Raw genomic sequence first — 15,373 nt, forward strand, 5'->3', positions numbered from 1 at the left:
TAAAGATAGAGGGATGGAGACTGAGAGGCAAATAATACGTCTGAAATATCCATATTATTCGAAGATTCAAAATTCTTTAAAAATGTCGATCAGTAAAACATCGAGGAATGGTTTAATTGCAACACAAAGGATCTGGGTTTTCAATGCTTGAATAATGCGGATAATATTAGTGTAGCAGAAGGGAGTTATAGTGAGAATAAAATTATCAAAATTATTTCAGACTTTTTAGAGTAATATACGTTTTATTTGAAAGATAACAAATTCTTTAAGATTAGTAATTGAGTTATAAATCACTATAAAGCGAGCTTTATTAATGATAAGTTTTTGAAAAATACTTATATTTGCAAATATTGAATTGCATTTTTTAATTAGTACATTTGATGTTAGCGATGAACTTTCTTACATATTTTTACATACAGCGTTAGGAGGACAAATACAAAGCATGCAAAAAGAACAAAACAGTAGTCAAGTTATCTTTATCTCGTTGGTTTATTAAATTAATATTGATATAATATTATAATAGCTTAAGGGTGGTTTAGTACAAAATCGACTTATTCTCTTAAATCTTAAAATCGATTATCTCAAAACTTCAATTTGAGTTGGCTCCTATTATTATTACTTAGCTTATTACAATGTTATGTACTTAAAAATATAATATATATATATAGATCACAGAATCTCATTTTTTTAAACAAAAGTAGTGCATCTGAATGATTTGACGCATTATAGGTAAACCGGATATTGAAAATCCGAATAGTATAATAAAAATTTCCCCTTTGTTATTTGAAATTGAAAATTCGTTCATCGCTCAAATAATTTCACCAGGTAAATGTATCACATTTGCTTCCGCCACAATCTCGTTTTGGACACCCGTGCGCGTGATGGGCGTTAAACCTTCTGTCGTTTCATATGCGAGATGACATGTCGGTTAGATATACTGCAAAACCAACCGCAAAAAGAACATATGACTAAATTAGTTACACTGGGTGTTACTGAATCTCGCGTTTCGCGCAAACGCGCAGTGGGGCAAACAATCATATCTCATGTCAAACATCCCTAAAACTACCAAGAATATAAAACTCTTTGGTTTCAGAAAAAATAATCACACCATTAAAATGTATACGTATGTATTATATATACATATGTTTACATTTATATATTGTACACATGGCCGCAGTACAGGCGATTGCCTGGGGCGCTAAATCTTGTGGGGCGCCGTGATACCAAATAAAGGCGCAATATTCACTTAAAATTATCAAACAATATTGTTAAAGAAAATAGTCTGATATTAATTGCCGCGCTTATGTGTTGACCTAAGCGATTCGCTGTAAAGCAATAAAAACATGTACATATATATTAAAAACACATTTTGCCTGAAAAATAATAGGTTTATATATGGAATTTACTCACAATTAAAGACACGATAACTTCCGCTGCTTTTATTATATCAGCATAATTTTTTTTGCCAAATATGGACCTTGTAAGCATCTCAGATATATATGTTAGCCAGCTATATCCACAATTTTGTTTCAAAATGGTGGCAATTCAAAAAATAAAAAAAATCGTATCTTCGTTCAAATCATTTTAGAGAAAAAAGTAAAGAGAGTAAAAATGTTTTATATTAAAAATAAAAATTTTAAAAATGCGTTTTTAACATTTTTGTCAATTATTTGTTTTTAAGACACGATCACTGCCACAGTTTTAAACATTTTAATTTTGTTCTAAAAATAAATTTCGACTTTATTTTTGTTCAGTTTGTTAACCATGTTAGCTTTTTTTTTCATATTCTTACCTTCACCCTAGATTTACTTAACAATTATTTTTTAAGCTGTTTTGTACGATATGGCGTTTCGTCCTTTACAATTGAGTGCATATTAAAAAGTTACATCACTCGTGATGTGAATTAAAAACAGTTTCTTTAAACTATAAATTTCACACATATTATAAACAAATTTCATGACGCCAAGGCTCACCGTACCAGGATTTTTTTCTGGGTAATCTATAATCCAATCTATGATATACTCATCAATTAAATTTTATTCTTGTTTTTAGTAATTACAATCTATTTAAACTTCAATAAACATTACATTAGAATTAGAATTATTAAATATAAACAACACAAACAGCCTTGCTGTATTTTTATTTAAAACTAAAATTATTAAACACAAAATATACATTAAAAATTTAATTTGCACCGTACGCCACTGAGCAGCCGCGTCAAAACATTTACTGAAATTTGCTAGTATAGTTAGATTACAATTTAATAACTTTGCAGGGTAAAAATATTTCTGCTGCAATAGATATAAGGCTACAAGTATTATACTTGAATATTTGTAATAAAAACATAACCATACAATAACAAAATAAAGCAGAAACGTCAATCGGCATATATTAAAATATTTTTAATTCTCCTCTGATTCGACTTTTCGGGCTTTTCTTTATATATGTCTTATAACATCAGATGGCTGATAAATTTGACATTGCCACTACATATTTAAATTTTTACTGCTACACGCTGTTTTTGCGATAAATTAATTTTATTATGACGACAGTAACAACAAACTGCCAGCTGATAACGATCTTTAACATAATAAATGTATACGCAAAGAAAAAATGTGATATTTAATCATGATTGGCACAGGATCCTCTTATTATATTCTTTCGTCACTGGACACACCTCTAAATGATTAATAAGGAGTTTTAATACAATACGGGTATTAAATTCTAATGATTTTACAGTCACACCTGAAGTATCGAAGCTTTGTTGTTTTGCTAATTGGCTAAATAATACTTTGCAATATCGCGTAAAATACCAGCCGATGTAACTCAGAGAAGTGCCTTTTCTCTTCATTCTTATACATACTAATGATATTAGTCTTCAAAAATACTCAACTATAAATGTACGCCGTGGTCTTAAACCTATTACAGTTAAACTACAAAGTCCCTAGAAAACTATTTTTTTCTGAAATGGAGAATTAAAATGAATCAAAATCAAACTGAAGCAATAATATTTACAAAACGTAGACAGCCCTTTCCTTCGCCCACTAAGAGTGAACAAGGTCACCTGGGTTAAAAATATTCCCTTACTTAAATAGCCACGTTGATACAACTACCGCTAACAAAAACCGAAACAATAATGAAATTATCGTTAATTTATAAAAAGGTATAGATTTTTGCTAATGTAAGAAAATAAACGCTAATACTAACAATCATGTGATACAAGATCTCGGCGGTTTTTTTGTTCCGAAAATCCTGAGATTAGAAGCTGCTAATCCCGGGAATAACGCGATTTCTCATACTCGTATATAAGGTTTTTAATACTTTTAATCGAAGAAATCAACAATACGGATTTACATATCAATTAAAAATATATCGATTGTTAAAAATAGCAATAAATAATATACAAACAATATTTCTAATAATATACCTTGCTCGTATCCACGAACGGATAATGCGTATATTGTAATATTAAACCCTATTACCGCATAGGATTTTACTCGAATAGCATAGTGTTGCACCAAATATAATGTTTTGTTGGTATGAGAGGTTTTAACGCCTACTCAAAATGTATGCAATTTAAGCCTTTTGCTTAATGGCTATCATTTTTCAACAATTACATTATGTCTGTATCTGCCATGTTAGTGGTTATTCATGCGTTTGTATGGAGATTTTTTCGTTCTCGGCTCAAAGGTGCAGTCGCTGAGAGATGTGGTCTCTGCTTCCGCAGCCCCTCTTGTGAACGCTGCTGCTTTTAGGGTGGAACTGAAATCTCATTTTAGAAACTAGTGAAGTTCTAAGGCGAGATTGTTTTACCTCCCGGATCTTCTGGGCCGCATCACCCAACAAAAAAGTCATTATTTTTCATTATAATAACTAATATTACCAAAGGGCCGATTATAACTTTTTTTTTACACAAAAAAAAAACAATTTCATATATGATTATTAATATACGAGTATGAGAAATCGCGTTATTCTCGGGATTAGTAGCGTCTAATCTCAGAATTTTCGGAACAAAAAACACGCCGAGATCTTGTATCAATTTCATATATGATTACGTTTAAAAGCCTTAACTACGTCCAAATAAAATATAAAAAAAAAATTTTTTTGCTTCAAAACAAGCGATGTATCAGTTCGATCGGACCCCCATACGAGCCATTTTGAGACTTTCAGAAGAGTTAACGCTCTTAATTGCTTGGTTTTAAAGATTAAAAATTAAATTTTTAGTATCGTATAGGACTACCGAGCAACCCCATATACGTTTTGTATGAAAAAAATATATAATTTTTTTTACAAAATGGCGGCCAATGTAAAAATAAAAAGTGTCATAACTTTGCAAAATGAAATCCTACTGAAAAATGTCGTATGCAAGAAGTGTTTATAAGCTTAATTTGCATTTAAAAACAATTTTAAATTTTTTTTTTTAATAAAAAACGAGTCTTACGGTATATTGACCGGGCCCCCGAACGTGCTTTTATGCGAGTTGTCATATAGTTCGTATTTGGTTCCTTTTAAAGATATAGACTTAAATTTTTGATACGAAATAGAGCTTTCGAATATACTTACGATACCGTTTAAAAAAATTAAATAAAATAAAGTTTTTTCGATATCAGTTAGAAATAATTTAAATGTCATATAAATTGGACGGTAGATTATGTGTGTCTCATAATTTGCACAATTGAAAGAGTGCGTTTATCGTTAATACCAATTATTAGACCAATTATAATACCAATTATTATTAGTCGTCATTAGACCCGGATTAACGCGGTAAGCAGCCGATGTCTTACGCCTTCTTTAAATCAACGTCAAATACGTTGATTAAGGCTTAAAGCTTATACATTTGATGAGATCTCTGTTTTTTTCATATTCGTTGAATAAAATATAATATAAAAACAATTTATTGCTACGTTAAGTTCTGGGAGTAGGAATTGATTGGGTGCAAGTGTATGTCTCTTTATTTCCTTCGTTTATATATATACTTAATATGTGACGATTTTTAATGGATTACATGAGCAACAGTGCTTAATTGTACTCGATGTCAAAGATCAAAATTACACCATCAATGCATCGCATCGTTCACATGGAAGATACAAAAATCATTCTGTTTATACTGACTAAATCTCAATAAACTTATACATAATATAACAATTATTATATACGTCGCAGCAAAACAATTGCTTCTCAATCATATTAAGTTATATAATATTAACTATACATATGTATGTTATAAATCATGAGTATATAACAGCTAGAATTAAATTTTATTATGGTACACATCATAAATACAAAATTTGCACCAGTATAGTCTTATTGCATATTAGAAAATCTCATCATTTGATAACGCAAGAATATCCTCCTTGGTTTATCTTTCCACTGTGTAACAATAACGTATGTCAGATTAAAAAAAATGTCTTTTACAACTAAACAAACTTTAATTAGATGATCTTTATGTTTAATGCAATGCTGATATATTTAAAAGTAGCTCATAAATAAACATACATAATATTCCATGAGACATCTTTCATCTTGAAAATGTTTTATAATTATGTTGCAACCAAGCGACTATGTTTGAAGTCAAATAGTGTTTTGAAGTCAAATAGTGGCGCCAGGTTTGCTGTGCGAAAAAAGAACGTCTGATAGTAAATTAACATATAAATGTTATTTTCGCTATAAAATCTCGACATGAGCATATGTATATTTTTATAAATACATATACAACAAATGTTTAAAACAAAAGCTGTAATAATTTAAAATTTCATTTGAACATTTAGTGTTTCTTAGAATAGGTTTAGTAGTTTCACGTTGCCTTTTATATCTTATGGATAAAGTATTATAAATAGACATTTTGCTTGTGCATTGACGGATTGGTGACATCGCCCCTTGTATATAATTTTTTCACAAGCTTTCATCTGCGACTTATCTTTGCGGTAGCCTTATTTGTCTTATTTGAAGAATAATTCTTCGTTAATTAAACACGATGGTAAGATTTTTTAAATACAATAGTCGCACTGTTTTTGCGTGAAAACTAACACTCAATTCTATAGTAAACAAACTAATCGTATATTGTCTACTAAGTGATTAACAATTTGATTACTATATCAATTGCTAATCGCCTGTACCGTTTCGTAGCAAACGGCGCCCGTGATTAAATTGTTCCACTTTTCAATGCAATAGAACTGTCTTGGCGGAATAGAATATTTAGAATCAATTTAATATATAATATAAATTGCATTTGAAACAAAATCAATCAACACAACAATTTTTACCCCAGTCGACGGAAATAATGTAGACAGGTCGACACGCCTTGATAGCCAGCAAGGGCTTTCCTCCTCGGTCGAGTCCCCAGTCTCAGAGCTTTCGTAACGAGAAAAATCTGATGGCGACCTTCGTGAAAAAATGTTTCGCTACTACATTACATTTATAAGTAAATAATGTCGGTATAATATATCAACATGACACATCATAGAAACGGCTCGAACTACGACTTAATAAAACAAATCGTTACCCCGAATATTATATTATTTTTTTTTAATTTAGGGGGCAATAAGTCTAAATCCAAGCATTGTTCAAGTTTTGGTAAAGTTAACGACTTCATTTCATTGGAAGTAAATGTATTAATACATTTTCTTTTCAATTCACTCAAATGTGACTTTTTAAACCTTAATGTTGTAAGAGGTTTTTCGTAAAACTGTTTTAAATGTGCTTATCAAAAAAATTCACTAAGCTTTTATATAGCATCATAATTATAATTCTTCTTTTCTGATAAGTTTTTTGCAATCAAAAAAAAACTTTATGCATGATATTACATGAAGCTATAAATATAGATTTATGTCTATGAATAACGTAAAAATATGAACATAAACACCTTACTTATATACTTGATGTTATGGTGATGCTATGAAGTTTGCGGTATTAATTTACCATTATTTTGATTAATAGAGTTTGATGAAAAGGGAAGTAAAAGTTTCACTCCTAGTAAACTTTAAAACCATTACAAACTACAACGTATACTCTATTCAACAACCCTTATTTCAGTAAATTGTTAAATTCTTTAACGAAAACAGTGCGTGAACTGGTGTCCCAAAATTAACGCAAGATTTGAATTAAAGAGAAAAGACATTTTTTAGTCTTTAGATTGTTATTTTTTTTATTGAATCATAAACTATAATACATATAATAGGATTATTTATGGAATATAACATCGTGCAAATGGCCTCCACGGCTTTGCCGGCACATACGCACTCTTTTGTCGAAATTTTCTGCACAAATGACGATAAATTCAAATCTTCCGTTAATTTTGTAATATTGTTTATTCTCTGGAATGTGCAATTTTTTTAGTTTAAGTCGCTTTGGCACAATCAATAGATACCTTTAATGGACATCCGCGCGGAAATGCATACTTGTTATTTTGCTTATTGCGCAAAAAAATAGTTTTAATAAGCTAAGAAATCGTTGAATGTGCTGCTGTGAGACATACACTTTGTAGAGACTAAAAGTACACGGTCGCTTTAGTGCAGGGCTTATTGCTCTACAGAAAAACTTTATGTAACTCGTTCTTTTTCAGTACCAACTTATTTAATAACTTTAAATATTACTATTTATGATTTACTCATGTAAATAAAATGGAAAAATGTGTGATATCCATTCAATTTTAAACTATTATTAAAACACGAGTCCACAATCTATGACCTATAAAAGAATTATTTATGTTTCTACAAAATTCATCCACACTAAACATTAAATTAATTTATTTAATATCTAGCGATACCAATATCATCTCACTCTTCGGACGTCATGCGATCCTTATACCATGTTACATTATTGTCATTATTAATATAATGGGAAATATAATAAGCAATAATATAAAAAAACTTTACTTGTGTATATTGAAGTATTATTACAAATAGTGTTTTCATTCGCCCCGTTATTAAAAATGTATAAAGGCATAAAACAAAATTTATCATAGCATGACAAGCATCTTTTGCTTACACAAGTATATTTTAGTGTATATTTTTTTATATCTCGTTGATTAAAAAAAGTTCCAAATCTCCCACATTATTTTTATGTTTTCTAAAATAGAATAATGATTTTTATTAAAGACCTTTGGTATTTAAAATATTTTTTATTTAATATCTTAATGGTTTTCTGTTTCAAATTGTCCACATTTCTACACAAATAAATATGGGGATGTTTAATAGCAATATTCTAAATAATTGTATATTTTGTTATTAATATATTTTAAAATTTAAACCAGCTCAATTGAACAGTGGTGAAGTCAATGACTACAACCTGAAAGATCTGGTCTTAAAGTATATATGCACACTTGTGTTTTTAATTGTATCTGAAAAAAATCATATTAAATAAATTTAATTCTGATAGATCATCACAGATTAGGTTTTCTAGATTTGTCTAATAAGAAAATAGAGCTAGGTGCATAGAGACGTATATTGATTGTATGCTGTAAAAATAGATGTCACTCATTTACATATGTACTTTGATTTCAGTCTCGTGTTTAACTTCTTATTTAATAGTTGCTGATTGTGTTTCCTCTGTTGTTACGCATTGGTCTTGCGCCTACCATGTTGCAACGAAAGATTTACAATAAAATAGAAATAAAAATATTTCTCCCTTCACTACATTAATAAAATATAGAGCTACCTACCTACACTCTCGAACTAAAGTTATTTATGCAACGGATGAAAGTGTAGATTACCGTTGAAATTAACTCGCGATAAACGTAAACGTTTTATAGGAACTCGGAAATTTGCGGTTCCTCTTTGCCTTCTCCGTCGAAATATATAATGAGGGTAAATAAAGGTAGCATTAATATATATTTCTATACTTGGGTTCGTCCGCCTTTTGTCTGCAAAAAACGTCAAGGGATGCTTTTCTAAGTTCTAATACGGTAAATTGCTAGTATTTCTCGAGAATTAGTATAGCTATTTAAAAGATTGCTTATTATTCATTCTCTATTTCGCTCCTCTGTGAATATAACGGACGGAGTATCGCTCTAATCTGACCTACCTGCCTCTACTGGCAGTTGATTGATGAATACATCCGAGATCGGTACACCCTGACTCAGATTGATGCGTGTAATTTGAGCCAACTAATTAGCCGACATCGACGAACTCTTGCCTCATTGACGAATTTTTAACACCTATGGTATTTAAATTATGTATCGGTAAAATAGAACTTCGTATGAAAATAATATTATACGTTTTATTTAAAATATACGCAGGCCACTAACTGCAAAAACGAAATTTTTAATGGAATATTTCATATTTTTGGCATTACTCATAAAATTCATCGATCATCAAACCTTCAGTTATCTACTCCTTTATTCATTATTAACGTTATTTTATCTTAAATACACACTATTAACGTAAACAAGCTAATTATAAATTTTAACAGTAGTCTATCTTCCCACACAGACAAAACGGATCACCGAATAATAAATTGACACGAAATTCTTAGACATGGGTAAACTCCTTACAAATCAAGAGATTCGAATGTGTTCAATTTTCATAGTTATTAATATCCAAGCGTCTGAGAATCTTATTCTCTATAAAAAAATATGTGAGTAGTATTATTTTTATCTCGTTAAATAGATAAATCCAATTGAACCTTTTCATAAGTATTGACATATAACCTTGAAATGCTATTATCGCAAGCTTACATAATAATCTGCCAAACTCTTATTACCATAGAAACCCTCAACTCTTATTTTCGTGCGATAGTGTATAGTATCGTCGCGAAACTCGCCCTTCAAACTGACAATTAACTTTAAACACGCAAGGCTTATATGCACGCATATGACTAAAGTTTTTGTGTGTTTCGTAAAATATTTAAAATGTACTACCATAATGCAGGGTGTGGCCGAAGAGTCAGAGGAGCGATTTCCTTCGTTAACGACGATATTATTAGGCGACGTTTCGTTTAATTGTCAAATTTGCATTTTATAAAAATTTAAAAAAAAACATTATAGAATTAATATAATCCAGCATTCATATTAGTTATTATTAAAAAAAATTGTCGAACTTCGGTTACACAGATGTTTCTAACCTATGACGGGCGATTGTTGAATGATTATTTCTCCCCATCGGAGATTCCTCAAGGTTCCAACCTGGGAACTCTGCTATTCGCGTTATTTATTATGGACAATACGGCAACTACAATTTTTTTCTGTATGCAAATGATTTAAATTTAGCATAATAGAATATTAACTGTTAACAAATGAGAAACTAAACAATAGTTTCTCATTTGAAAAGTTATCTAGTTATTTAAAAGACCTAATTTATTTTTTTATTTAACAACGATTTTCCTTTTATACAAAAATTAAAGGATATTAAAAAAATGTTAACGATACCATTTTAAAATGGTTTAACAAGTGTCTTATAACAGATAATCTCTATTGCTGTTATTTTTACTTGTAATAAAAAAAGTAGATACTACAAATGACTTCTCCAGCTAAAAATATATAATCTAAGATATTTTAAATATTCGAAATGTTTACTATTATATGTAGTATTAGAACAGTACAGCTTTACTATGTCCCGTACACACGATACTTTTCTCCGAATATATAAATATTTATCTAAAACGTGTAAAAAATCGTTTAAAGCTACGGTTAGCTTTCCCTAGAAAAAACAGTCTTTGCTTACATGTTTCCAAAACACCGTGAATTTCCCGTCACAAATTTGCGCGACGTTATTAATTCGTGCCGTACGGGATGCTAGAGGTAAACTAAATTAACTGAATTATAAACGTCACACAGTTGATCGGGTGGTATGAAAAGGGGGTTTGAGGGGGTGTAGGTAGTTGAATCTTTCCCGCAAAAGGGCGTCACTATAAGTGGACCCACATCGAATTTGTATTTGGACAAGACAAAGTTACATATGAGTGGCTTACTATATTAAATGAGTATGTTAATTCAAAACTATTTTTAGAGCAGCGCACTAAAAAGCGACACAATTAAAAATTCTATATCGTAATTATTAAATATATAATATTTTACATACCGAATAGTGAAAAAGCGAATTTTTCAACACATTAAAATACTCTATGCGTGCACATAATTACAACTCAATACTAAAAAGATATTTTACCTGTCATCGGTATCGAATGCATAATCAAGTGACATGTCTCTATCAACCAGGCAATTTGCCAACTGACTGTTTGCCAACCTACTAATTTAAGGGTAGACGTTTATTAGAAAATAATTACAGTTAAGGGAAAATTTTATGAATGGAACAATTGTCATTAATTAAGTTTTCAATGATAAATTGATAAGACAAAAGTCTGCTATAAACTAATCATCAGTTTTAATACTGTGCAATAAATTGGGATAATGGTAAAAATAACGACGCTTGGTAAAGATCGAGTGATACTATGAATGTGTTTATGTGATACTTATTATTAGTGAGTATTTGCGAAATATTTTCAGTATTTTATATAGATTGCGACTTAGTACGTATCGTACACCTGTCAAAAACCGTTATTATCTAAATAATGCGTCTCGCATGAAATGGGTTAATTAATACAAATACCGCATTGGTTTAGATTGAGAAAGAGTAATAATTTTTGTAGTGAAATAAATTTATAGGGATCAGATTAGGTGCAAGATTCGGCTAGAAATGATCTGGGGGAGCCTCTTTTACTACATAATAGAATGTATCTATTCATTAACAGAACAGATTTTTTCACCCTTTTAATAGAACACCAAATTAAGTAAAATTTGGATTGCTGTATAAGTCGTTAACTGTTGACCTGAAAAATCCGGGTTCGAATCCTATAAAAACTGATGACAAATCTATTAGTATATAATTTTAATTCTAATTGATCATCACAGATTAGGTGTATCTAGATATTCCTTAACTTAAAGTTAAATATTGTAATGATTAATTAAAAATGAGGTAGGTCTTATGTATTAGGTATTGAAAAAACTGGAATAATGAGCTTCTTTAGATTTTAGGGGGCGTAGCCCTAGGGGTGGTTGACCTCGCGGCCAATGAGACTTGTGCGAATCTAAATGGACTTGTTTTATTAAGTTATATTTATATGTGACAAATGGATGATTACGGCGTGACGTTTCTCGCGATGAAGGTGAACGTGGCGCAGGTGGTAATGGCCGTAGATGATGCTCAGGGTTCTTAGGTTGCGTGCGGCGAGTGTCAGGTGTGATCAGTTCTGTCGGTGAGGGCGCGTGGCTGGTTCCTCCGGATGACTGCTGGTAGATCTTGGCTCTCTGGTCATCTGTGTCCGTCTCTGCTGTCTCCAAGCAGTCTGCGTCGCTGGCTCTCTGCTTGTCCCGTATGGTGCCTCCGATCGTCTCGTATCTCGGACCGTCTGCCCTCTCCTCGTCGGAGTCCGGGCTTATATCCTTTAGGGTAATGCACGCTAGCTGACCAATCGCGATTGTGCATTGATTTACTAGCCAATCGCTGCAGTGGCTTCTTAGAATTCGAGAAATCGGATGTGTATTTTCGTTTTTTGATTGGCTCCAGACTTTTGAATTCTTCTGAAAGGGTTTGCATTGTGGTGATTGATTGCGTCCGTACCGTTTTGTCACAAAAGGGATTCTCTTAACGACCCGTGTTTGTGTGGTTAAAAGAAATCCCTCTTGTGCCATTATGTTTGTCTCATTGTTAATGAATGAACGTTTTTGGTCACGGTCATTAGCAATGAGACAATCGCCCTTCTAAATGTGCCTATATGTGTGGTCGCCCAAGCTCATAGAAAATAAATATAAATATTATGTTTTTTTTACCAATTTGTTCAACGTAATTAAAAAAATATGGGGCTGGAGTGTCACTGAAGACATGTAATTGTCGATTCGTCAGCATTTGCAACTTTTGAGCTTTTCTTGTGGCTCTCTTTGCCGAATTTTACACCCATATAAAATTCAGATAACACAATAACTTAATCCCAAAGACCATGGATAGTGAAGAATCTACGCAGATTTGGTGCTACAGCACCAAAAAGTTGATTTTTCAAAGATAATCTTCTTCTTTGATAAAGCACATTTCCACCTTTCTGGGTGTGTTAATAAGTAAAATTATCATGCGATTAAACAACGTTGGATTTTTTTATAGACACTCGCTAAGAATCGTGAATACGCCGACAAACCCGAAATATACAAAAAAATGTCATCGAAAATTACATTGAAAGAATCGGTTGCTAACTTTAAAAAAATAACTATAAATTTAACATTCGTTTTTGTTAAAGAGAAAAAAAATTACAATGATTTTTAACTTATTTAGAGATTTTGTCTTAAATGTTTTCGAAAGTTATGACGGTTTTTTTTGAGCCCACTTTGAGTTTTTATGCAAATAGATGTTAATATGTAGAATAGAAAAAATATAAATAATAGATGCTCAAAATACGCGTCTCTTATAAAATACTAATTAATAATTTAGTTTCGTTATTAATCAAAAGATGGCGCTAATGTTGTTATATTATTAATATCTAATATTGTTTGCTATGCATGTTGTAAACTAGTAATAAATCATTTTAATTTTGTAAATTGTATTTATGATAAAGCTTTAGTATGCAAAGCACCAGACGTGAGTCAAATATGCCGCCGTACCGATTACGTTTAACAAGATAAATGACCCATTGAAAAGGACTCATCTGTGAAACCGTTCAGGAATCGGACGATTAGCTCCAATCTAACCAATCCTCAAAGAAGCGCGCTAGTTCCCATCGAGAACACCTGAATCTTATTTGGAAACATCCTTTCTTATTTTATGGTTATCCCAAAATCCACAATTGAAATTTTTGTGCAACTAATATTAGTTTTTCTCATATTGCATGATTATAATTTTGAAGGAATTTATTTATTTGATTTATAGACTAATACGTATTTTAAATTACGTGCGTAATTGCTTAATAAAAAATATTTTTTAAATTTCAGATCTGTACAATAGGTGTCTCTAAATAATATATATATATTTATATATAAATATATATATGTGTGTGTGTGCGCGTGCGTGTGTGTGCGCGTGCGTGTGTGTGTATAGTAGTAACTTACTATACGTCTCGGTTTGACCGGGATGTCCCAGTTTCAAACTATCGGTCACGGTTTGATAGGGATTATCCCTATTTCATACTATTGGTCCCGATTTCACAAAATTTCCAAGATGACCTTTTTTCAGCTCTCGTCCAGCTTACACATGTCAACATTGTAAAATGAAAAAAAAACATTCGTGACGACCTTGGTTTTTTTAGCTCTCACAAAAATCTATAAAATTTCCGAAATGACCTTTTTTTTAGCGTTCCGATATAGAGTTTCATAAATATGTTAAACTTACTAATAGTTCAAAGACACCATTCACTTAACAATTCGATAATGTTACTTTCATGATATGGGTGTATTTGCTTCGTTTTTATCGTTTTCGCGGTTTCTTATCATTCCACCTGCTGTAATGTCTGATTCATTTATGTAACAAGAACGAACATGATATGTGTGTGGAGATTAGTACGCCATTATTATCGGATATGAATCATGTCTGCTTGATTGGAATTATTATAAAACAACTATAGTATATTTAAATGTACGTGAAATATATTTGCCATTTTATATATTATATTATTATACATGTATGTACATATAGTTGAAAGATACTTGGAATTTTATTAATTATGTTGTTAGTTAATTTTCTAAATAAACGATAATTATCATAAAATACAGCACACACATACATACATATATTTGCTTTGAAAGGACCAGCCATCGATATCCATATTCTGTATATTACAAACAGTCTTAATGAATGTCTTCTATCAATATTTATATTTTGTCAAATCAAAAACATTTTATACATCTCGCAAAACGAAATCTCTTTAAATGTTTATTGAAGTACACATAAAAACAAACTAAAATTTTTTTAAGTACATAGATACTAATTATAATAATTAAAAAAACAATTATTAATAAATTATAAAACATCATTTAAAGAAAACTGATTTTAAAATCGTATATTATCACTAATAAGCATGGATTTAATTAACAACGATTCGATTAATTAACGGTCTAATTTGTCGTGAAATACTATTTCGATAACTTTTATGAGTTTTCGATAGCTCGTTAAATTGTGCAATCGAATTTGTTTTTTAATCCTGTCTCAAAAATATTTTATCTGGATTTTTATAAAGACTATTCCAGGGCTAGTCCAATTTAATTTTTAAGATATTAATTTAATTTTAAATCTTAAAAAATATTACAATTGATTTTGTGCAAAAAAATCCATAAAATCGCAGCCCAAATTTGATATTTTTCTTTAAATAGATGCCTCGATTTACGCGGTTTTGATTGACACGTTATTTCTTGGAACGTATTTACTGAGAAAATCGAGTTATAAGTGTATTGGCTGCGACT

The 15,373-nt window shown here is 30.7% G+C and overlaps 1 protein-coding gene and 1 long non-coding RNA gene across 8 annotated transcripts in view; one reads left to right on the forward strand and one right to left on the reverse strand.

Moving 5' to 3' along the window:
• Positions 1-15,373, forward strand: part of trio (trio Rho guanine nucleotide exchange factor) — a 323,623-nt gene that overhangs the window by 234,507 nt on the left and 73,743 nt on the right. The window lies entirely within an intron of this gene.
• LOC148234333 (uncharacterized) lies at positions 875-4,099 on the reverse strand. The gene is made up of 2 exons (XR_015810120.1): positions 2,060-4,099; positions 875-2,011 (listed from the first exon to the last, which is right to left on the reverse strand). It is a non-coding gene; the product is annotated as an uncharacterized LOC148234333 (long non-coding RNA).

Source organism: Plectrocnemia conspersa, unplaced genomic scaffold, assembly GCF_051122295.1.
Source record: "Plectrocnemia conspersa isolate PC_06_02 unplaced genomic scaffold, ASM5112229v1 ptg000006l, whole genome shotgun sequence".
Classification (NCBI taxonomy): Eukaryota; Metazoa; Arthropoda; class Insecta; order Trichoptera; family Polycentropodidae; genus Plectrocnemia; species Plectrocnemia conspersa.